Source organism: Cyprinus carpio, chromosome A16 (genome assembly GCF_018340385.1).
Source record: "Cyprinus carpio isolate SPL01 chromosome A16, ASM1834038v1, whole genome shotgun sequence".
Lineage (NCBI taxonomy): Eukaryota > Metazoa > Chordata > Actinopteri > Cypriniformes > Cyprinidae > Cyprinus > Cyprinus carpio.
The window spans coordinates 23405485-23415484 of NC_056587.1; positions in this window are offsets into that span (position 1 = coordinate 23405485).

The following is a 10000-nucleotide window of genomic DNA, read 5'->3' on the forward strand; positions in this document are numbered from 1 at the left end:
AAAATGTTATTTGAACATTTAGGACAATTGTAATATTTCAAGAATATTTTCTCTCAGCATTATGATTTGATAAACATTACTTGAAGAATATTTCATAATAACACTGATGTAAAAAACGTTCCCTGTAAGCTGGCTTCTCAGCTGAGTTTGAATTGGTTTCATATTGGATCAAGTTTCCATCATTTATTTTCCTGTTTATTTCTGTCAAGCCTCTTTGAGTCGATCTCTACTGTATAAAGCGCTATAGAATACATGAGATCTGGCCTGACAGAGGTAGAAAAAATACAAAGTGTTTTCTGCAATCTTCCATCAGGAAAGTAATTTCTCTTCTCTGTTGTTGTACAGTCAGAGGCGTACAGGAACAGAGCTGTGAGTGTCTGCAGTGTTTTCTCATAAACAGGGCTGCGAGCCTCAGACGCCCTCTGTGGGTTCATTCCAACGCTGCAAACGGCATTTCTTTATTTCTAGATCTGCACATGTTTCCTCACATTAATGCTGATGTCAGGAATGAATCTGCAGGAGATCAGCTCAGCTCTAATGAGAATATGGGTATCAATAACCTTTGAAAGCATTAATGCAGCTCTGTATAAAAGCGTCGGCTGAAAGCATGAATCTAAATGTCACTTGTTGTGGCTCCTCTGACGCTCTCTGAAAGTTACGAACAAACCAGTGTTTTCCAGTACCGCCACAAAAACAACATCATCTTGGAACCTTCTTCTGAAACATTTGAGTTTTTTTTAAAGCGTTACTTTTTTCAGAGAACATTCGAAAGTAACATTCCCGTAACGTTTGCATAAAAGTTCAAATGGAATGTTCCTTTAACATTCTCTTATGCACTTAAACCTTCAGAGCACATTCAGGGAACACTTTCTATGAAGCCCGTATTTATAATACATTATATTCTCAAATGAATGCATAATGTATTATAAAAAAAAACATTATAATATGTTGTATCATCTAGTGAGTAATCATAACAAGAGTTATGATTTATTTAATGCATTAATTTGAATTAATAATTTTATTTAATGCATTGTAGTATTTAGTTATTTGTGGTTATAGCTTTTTAAGAGTATATGATAATTTATAATACACAACCCACTTAACTTACATTGTATTATATTTCCCATAGTTAATTATTGATTATAAGTCTTCATTGTTAACTTGTTGCTTTACTTAAAGCAGACAAAGACCACTTATAAAAAAATAAAACAATAAAAAATATAGTTTTTCTTAAACAGCTGTAAGATCAGATATCTGATGTGAATATAGCACATTTGATTTTAACTATATTTATTGTAATATCAGTAAGATACTAAATAATGAGACTTATAATCCATTATAAATGAAGTGGATTTAACACAGGGTTTTTGGTGTGTTATAAATAATCACACTCATAAATAAGTACTTTTTTTTAATGTAGCCTATTATAAATGTTATGATTATTTATAAGATGAAACAACATATTTATACAATTTTTACAAAGCCTTAAGAATACGCTTATAATGTGTTATAAAAATAGGCTTCATAGAAAGATTTTTAGACTTAGTTATGACTTAATGTGAATGTTAGAACAATGTTCTTAGTACATATATAGTTAGAGGAATATTTGGTAACACTTGAAGCCTTAATGCATAATGCATCCTAAAGGAATTCATAATGCACACTATAATGCATCACATCTTTTCATAAATAACTGTAACCAAAGTTAAAATGCATTATAATGTTTGAAGGTTTGTTTGTTGTGTGTTTAAAGCATTATACATTCTAAAGGTGTGCTAATGAATAGATAAGTATTCTAATGTGTTATAAGTGTGCTTACAGTTATGCATTATAAGGTGCATACTTAATGCATGATATAAACATGATATATAAAGGCTTTAAAGAAAAGTGTTCTGAATATTTCGTGCTCGGTTGTCAGTAACGGTGGGTTGCATTTCACATGAACGGAGGGATGTGTGTGTGGTTTCATCTCAACGGCTCTTAATTCAGAATGACCTCAGTTTGCTTCTTCACAGGGCCTCGGATCTGAAGTGAGCCGATTTATAAACAGTTCTAGAATCAGCTGTGCAAAGATTTTAAAATAACGAGGTGTTCAGGAGCTCTTGATGAGTTTATAGACGGCGTTTACTGAACACTGTACAGCAGGCAGATGATGAAACCCGTCTGCATTTTAAAGTCATTTTCTGCTGAATAGACAACAAGACCACACACACACACACACACACACACACACGCACACGTGTGCACCCTCACTGCAAAGGCGGCTTCCTGTGTCTTTATCTTTTCTCCCACTCTCACCCCATTTCTGCTTCTGTTTACAGCAGCCTCCTCCTCTTCCTCTTCTCTTCTTTCGTTCTGCGTCTCGTCCTCAGCTTTGCTCTCTATGACACATCACTCCCCCTCCTCACTCAATCCACAACTCTGATTTCATGCTTTTCTTTGGTTTTTGCTGTGAGTTTCCTGCCGTACACACCCCTCTGTCGCGCTCCTTCAATCTGCCTCTTAATCTCCACACACACACACACACACACACACACACACACACACACACACACACACACACACACACCACACACACACACACACACCACACACCCACAGCGTTTCTTGTGTGTTTTTCGAAGAACACGTCTTTATTTAGACAGAGCAAAGCGCTCTGTTTTCTTTTTTTAGATTGTGGGATTTTTCCTCAAATCTCAGACCCCAGATTCGTTCCTCTGTGCTTCTCGTCTCTGGTTTTGCTGCTGAGAACAGCTGCGTTTGATCCACTTGATGTTTTTGACCTTTTTAAATGTTTAATTTTGTGCACATCAACAAAGTTCACGCTCAGAAAAAAAGTACAAAAGCTGTGACTGGGGCAATACCCTTCAAAATACACTAATATGCACTTGTTAGGGATAAATCTGGTACAGAATAAAGTGAAAAGGTACTAGCCCCACTGTCTTTTTTTTTCCCAAAATTGTTTATTAAGCCTTTATATATAATGCATTATAAACGTGTTTTAATGCATGAATTATGCACCGTTATAATGCACTATATAATGACCACCAGAGTCATGAAATATTATAATATTTAACTGTGTAATGTATTAAAACACAACAAACCAATCTAAACATAAAACAATAAATTTTATACAATAATTAAAGATATAATGCAGTAGAGTGTACAATATGAATACCTTTATAATGGAAAGGTCTTGTATGACTTTGATGATGATGATGATGAAGAGAGAGTCTGATTTGAGCTGTGTGTTTTTTTGCACATCATGCATATTTTGGTCTGTTTTTAGAGGAATGTTTTTGTGCACATCAGTCTGCAGTGAGTCTCACAGAGAGTGTGAATCAGGACACGGACGCACAGGAAGTCTCATCCACTCCTCAGTTCCACATTAATAAAACAGTCCCCTGTTCAGAAACTCCCCTTGCAGCCGCTCCGTGGCCTACTTTCAGTCAGAGACGTCCATGCTCTGTGTGAACAGGATAGTTCTCACTGCTGAGCGTTCAGCAAATCATGTTTTTCTGCTGACACTGAGGGACCATCGTAAGGGATGTAAACCCCCCCCCCCCACAATGCTAAATGAGTGTAAACAGGTATTACTCTGTCACTGTAAGTTCAGGGTTCATACTTATTTGAAACCATTCTTCTAAACATCGCAGCAGAACAGATTTGAACAGGTCATGCAGGACAAAAACACGTTTTTTTTTCATACATAAAACATTTAAGAATAAACAACATACTATGAAAGCCTGTTTCCAGGGTAAAAAATAAAAATGGTAATTTTAACTTTATATCTCGCAATTCTGATGTAGATTCGCTGTTGTTATAAAGCCAGAACTGCATGATATAAACTCGCAATTCTTACTTTTTAACATGCAATAGCAAGTTTATATCCCTCAATTCTGACTTTAGAATTCATAATAATGATTTTATATCATGCAGTTCTGAGAAAAAAAGTCAGAATTGCGAGATTAAAAAGTTGCAGTCACCTTTTTTATTTTTTATTAAGTGTCAGAAACAGGCTTTCCTAACATACTGTTAAAATGTAACATAATGATTATATATATATATTGAATATAGAAGATCAAGGGCTTTCTTTCGGAACATGCTGCACAACTCCTTGTTCAAGCTCTTGTTCTGTCCAGGCTGGACTATTGCAACGCTCTCTTGGCAGGTCTTCAGCCAGTTCTATCAAACCTTTACAATTAATCCAGAACGCCGCAGCAAGATTAATTTTTAACGAGCCAAAAAGAATACACGTCACACCTCTGTTTATCAATTTGCACTGGCTACCAATAGCTGCTCGCATAAAATTCAAGGCATTGATGTTTGCATACAAAACCACCACTGGTTCTGCACCCCTTTACCTTCATTACTTCAGACTTATGTGCCTCTAGAAGCTTGCGTTCTGTAAGTGAACGTCTCTTTATTGTTCATCCCAAAGAAGCACAGAATCACTTTCACACACTTTTACATTAACTGTTCCTCCTGGTGGAATGACCTGCCCAACTCAATCCCAGCAGATGAGTCCTTACCATCTTCAAGAATCAGCTAAAAACACATCTCTTACATCTTTATTTGACCTTCTAACTCTAGCACTTTCTATTCTAATTCTATTCTTAAAAAAACATGCCCCTTTTAGACTTGCAGTCTATTTATTCACTAACTGCTTGTTTTCTTAAAAAAAAAAAAGTAGCTTCCCTAATAGTTTTGTATTCTATTTGGTTTCTTTTCATTTAGTATACAATTAACAAAAGCAAGACCTCTAACACTAGTTTGCTTTTTTCTTTTCCTATTCTCTGTTTTTTAATGTATTCTATAATTTAAACAAGACCTTGCTATGTGTGCTGTGTTAATCTAACTGATCTTGTTATAGCACTTGTGTATTGTTGCTCTGTTGTTAGTTTTTATTGCTTGTATTGTCCTCATTTGTAAGTCACTTTGGATAAAAGCATCTGCTAAATGACTAAATGTACACGTCAATATATAATAACATTATTACAGTTTAACCCATTTAAATTAAATTATGATAAAAATGTATCATTGTCAGTCTGATATTCTGATAAAAACATAATTTAAAACAAAATAATTTTTTTTAAACAATTTGCTTTACACACAAAAAGTGTGCAGCAATACATTTATCATTATCTGTTCATCATTTGAGCAACTGAACAATACACACATTTGAAGAGTTATTTCATATATGTTGACAGTTGTGTGATCTGTGTGTGTGTGTGTGTGTGTGTGTGTGAGAGAGAGAGAGAGAGAGAACTCTACAGTGTATCAGATGTGAAACTGACTTTATCGTGTGTGTGTGCATGTTAGGTGTGTGTTTTATTTTTACAGTATATTTAGAGCACCATTTCAGGCAGTGCATCTGAATTTTATTGTTTGTATCATGCAGTGACAATAAAGGAAATCAAATCAGATCAAATGAGTAATAAATGGAGACAAACACAAGTGACACGGTTTCCTGCGAATCTGCCGCCTACGAGTGTAAAGATGGACTTCTGCTTAGGAACGTCTGCTGAACTGCAACGCTTTGTGTGTTGTACGACTCTTTCTGCTTCAGTAGATTTTTCTGTGGAATATGAAGTGTGTGTGTGTGTGTGTGTGTGTGTGTGTGTGTGTGGAGCTGTGTGTGTGGTGAAGGAGAGGGCTCATGCTTTGTGACACTCACACACACACACACACACACACACACACACACACACACACACAGGGACTCTCCATGGGTGTAATTGTTTGTGAGCTGCTCTTATTTTCTATCCCCTCCCTCAACTGAAGCTTTACAGAAAATCTTTGTGTGTTTTTGGCGCTTGCTGACACACGTTCATCTCCCAGAGGAGCACAGAGCAGCAGAATGAAAGCACACTGTACGGTACGAGCAAACACGACTCTCACTTTCCTCTAGACTCGTCACACAGCATTGTGTGTGTGTGTGTGTGTGTGTGTGTGTGAGCGTTAGGTGTGTGTGTGTGTGTGTGTGTGAGAGAGAGAGAGAGATAGAGAAGGTGTGTGTGTGTGTGTGTGTGTGAGAGAGAGAGAGAGAGAGAGAGAGAGAGTGGTGTGTGTGTGGTGTGTGTGTGTGTGTGAGAGAGAGAGCGGAGTGTGGTGTGGTGTGAGAGAGAGTAGGTGTGTGTGTGTGTGTGAGAGAGAGAGAGAAAGAGTGTGTGTGTGTGTGAGAGAGAGAGAGAGTGTGTGTGTGTGTGTGTGTTGAGAGAGAGAGAGAGAGAGAGCGTGTGTGTGTGAGAGAGAGAGAGTGTGTGAGAGTGAGAGAGAGAGTGTGTATGTGTGTGTGTGAGAGAGAGAGAGAGAGAGAGTGTGTGTGTGTGTGTGTGTGTGTGTGTGTGTGTGTGTGTGTTACTGCATTTCCTTTGTCTGATTTATGCTTATGTCATTCTTTATAAAGTATTTCAGTTTTAACTGAAAACGAATTTAAATTATCACATTTTTATGAAATTTGAATAAAGTTGAATGAAATTTTAAATATTTTTTTTTATTTCGTTTTGTTTTCTTATTTGCATGTAAAGACATAGAGTTATTAAATAGAAACTGAGCTGTATTTTTCAGAGGCCTGAAGCTTCATATTATCAGTGATTTCCAGCGAGTGTGTCTGATCAGAAACACACAAAATAATGATTTGGTCAAACTCTACAACATTTAATTAGACTATTTTTCTTCCAGTAGAAATCCTTGACGTGTTGTGGTTTGCTTCATTTTTATCAGAAGTGTATGTTGTGTCTGTTCTGACTGAAGCCGAGTCTGATGACTGAGTGAAGCTCGAGATCTTGAAGTGTGCTTCTGCTGCTGTCTGTGTGTTCTGATGGATAACTGCATGAACACCTTGGCAGATGTGTGTGTGGCATGGTGTTGCGTGAGCACGTTAAGGAAAACATATTTGTCGTATTGTGATCGGGGAAGAACACAAGTGAGCTGTCAGAGCAGCAGTGGGACGTGAGAATCCGCTGTGACACAAACAGAAACACACTCGACAACAGAGAGATTTTATTTCCACACGGCCGCGTCCTTCACAGAATCTCTCCTCACATCTGTGTTCTGAGCCTGCTGCTGTTCAGGATTAATTATCACTTATAAATTATAATAATTATAACATATTATAATCATCGCTGTGATGATGTGAACATGCACACACTGAATCCTGAGTCAGATTAGTCTCGTGTTTCTCTCAGTTGAGTCACAGATCAGCTTTTAATGATTCTGAAATAATGGCGTGTTTAAGCTGTAAACGGTTAGATGCCGGTGAGCGAGAGACGAAAGAGAAGACAGAGCAGAAGATGGTGTGTGTGTGTGTGTGTGTGGGTGCTTCTTGTCAGATCAGCGTCTCTTTACTGTATGTGTTTGTCATTGGGCAGAGGGGGTTAATTTTAGCCCATCGTTGCTGTAGGTGTGTGTGTGTGTGTTTGTAAGAAAGCTGATTCACTGTGTTTCGTGTCTTTGAGTGATTCCGGAGTCGTCTGGAGCACACTCTCACAGGTTTGACGTGATAAAGGAGACTGAGATCTAATCGTGGCCTTGATCGACCGTCAGGTGCATTTAATACAGAGACCTTTGATTTGACCTGAGGTGGAAAAAACATGCCTTTGGAGAACACCTTTGGTGGTTTACCACTTTCTGTCGTGTTTTTGCATTGAGAATATACTGGAAGTGTTCGTTTTAATATATTTGGATATAATGCAACATTTACTTCTGGCCCTGAATGGAGTTCAGGGTTAATGTGTGATGGTCTGGACCTCAGGTGCTGTATGTGATGGTGGTCAGACGCTGAAGAAGCCTGATTGGCTAATATAAGAGAAAGGATTAGTTCAGTCAGAAATCATCCTTCCATTCAAACCTGTCTGACTTTCTTCTGATATTTTTGAAGAACGTTGGGAACCAGACAACATGACTTTCATTATACTGAATATCTTCTTTTGTGTTCCACTGAAGAAGAAAAGAAGGTCTGAATGTTGACAGAAGGATGAATCTTAAAAAAACTATTAACTCTTAGATAAACTGTTCCTTTAAATTCAACTGTAAATTCATTTCTTTAAAATGAGTGACATTTCTGATTTTTAAACTGCCATTTACACATCAAATATAAAAAAAAAAATGTTTGTGAACTGAGAAGAGTGAAATACTAAATTAAAAATGTATTTTTGTAAAGGTCTGTCAAAAAGTGCAAAGCAGAATTTCCATGATTTAAACACTTTGTATAAATGTATTTTAATGTAAAGGGGATGCAAAATTGTCACAAAATTTAAAGTTTCAGTATACAATATATAATAATGCATTTTCAAGCTATGGTTTTATGTCCATGTGCTCATTGGTCAGGTCTTGTGCAGTTCTTAACTTCTCGTTTCTCTCTTTTTCCCATCTAAACGTACATAAAATCCAGTTTTTTATGAATGATTGTGTATATCGGTGAAGTGCTGCTCATCTGAGAGTCTGTACAGCTTCATCTGTCTCGGTTTGATCAGATACCACAGATTTTCCAGGTTTGAAGACGTCTTGCTTTGTTTCTAAGTAAACTGGAAAGTTTCTGTCACAAAGTTTTCTTGCTGGAAGAAAAAGTTCTTTCTGTAGTAGTTTTTTTGTATATATATATATATATAAATATAAAATCTATAATATAGCTATATATATATATTATATATCATGATAACATAGCAAAAATGTTTACATGATCTGGTAATGAGGTGAGTTGGTGTTGAAAGGCTTTCAGTGGCGATGATTTCATAGAAAACATGGCTGAGAATATTTCCATATAGAGACTGTTTAACTGATCCGGACTCTGTGTCTGATCTGAAGTTTCATATTTACAGTTTGTGATCATTGTGTGTGTATAGGGTTTATTATGGAATCCATGCACAAACAGATAAAATTCAGAACAGATCGAGTTTAAATTCAGAGCAGATTCAATTTAAATTCACAACAGTTCCAATGTAAATTCAGAGCAGGTCCATTTTAAATTAAGAACGGATCCTATTTTAAATCAGTACATATTTCATTTAAATTTGGGAACATATCCAGTTTAAATTCAGAGCAGATCCATTTTCAATTCAGATGAAGTTCTAATTCACCGTTTTCAGAGAAAAAATCTATTTAACTTCAGAACAGATCCAGTTTAAACCGAGAACAGATTCAGAGCTGTGTGTTTGAGGATGAGGACGTGATCCAATCATAAAGTTCTCGAGCTCTTTCATGCAGTTTTCAGACAGAACCGTGTGTCTGTAGAAGTGAGATTCTTTCCAGAATGAATGGTTGAGACGGAGAGATGAAACGAGTTCCTGTGACGCTCTTCGCTCTCCTGCAGCTTCTGCTCCTTCTTTTTGTTCTTTTTAAAGCAGATTTCAATTCTTGTTTCTGTCCTGCTCTATTTCCACTCAAAAAATTTCTCTAAAATGTATTTGTTTCTTAATGTGAAACACCGCTGTGTTTGGTGAGTGTCACGTTCATTTGTTCGTGTATCTGTGGTTATTGAGATGCTTTGTGTGTTGGTGATGCTCGTTGTGTGTGTGTGTGTGTGTTTTTTCTTCTGCATGCTTCACACATCTGGTGTTGGGCTGTTTGTGTTTGATTCTTCACACCTTTGCTAGTTAACCCTAGTTAACACTAGTTAACATGGCTCGGAAACCTCTGAACTTTCTCCATCTGTGCTTCCCAAAGCCGGCTGATGATTGGTTGTGATTAATAAACGCGCTGCATTAGATGGAAAATGCTGCAGTGACGGCGCAGTGCTGCTCGCGGGCCGGAATCAGTCAGACGATCATCCTTCCTGTCGCCGCAGCCGTTGATCCGGACGCAGCTCGCAGCGGAGGGCGAGGGATTTTGTTTTTTCGGAAACTTGCGAGCGTTTCGAAACGAGCTGATGCTGATGGGAGCGAGGGGCACGTGGGCGACGGGGGGAGGCGTGTCAAACACCTTCTACACAAGACAGGAAGACGAAGGGAGAGATAGAAAGAAGAAAGAGAGGAAGAAAGAGGTCGAGATCCCCACCGGG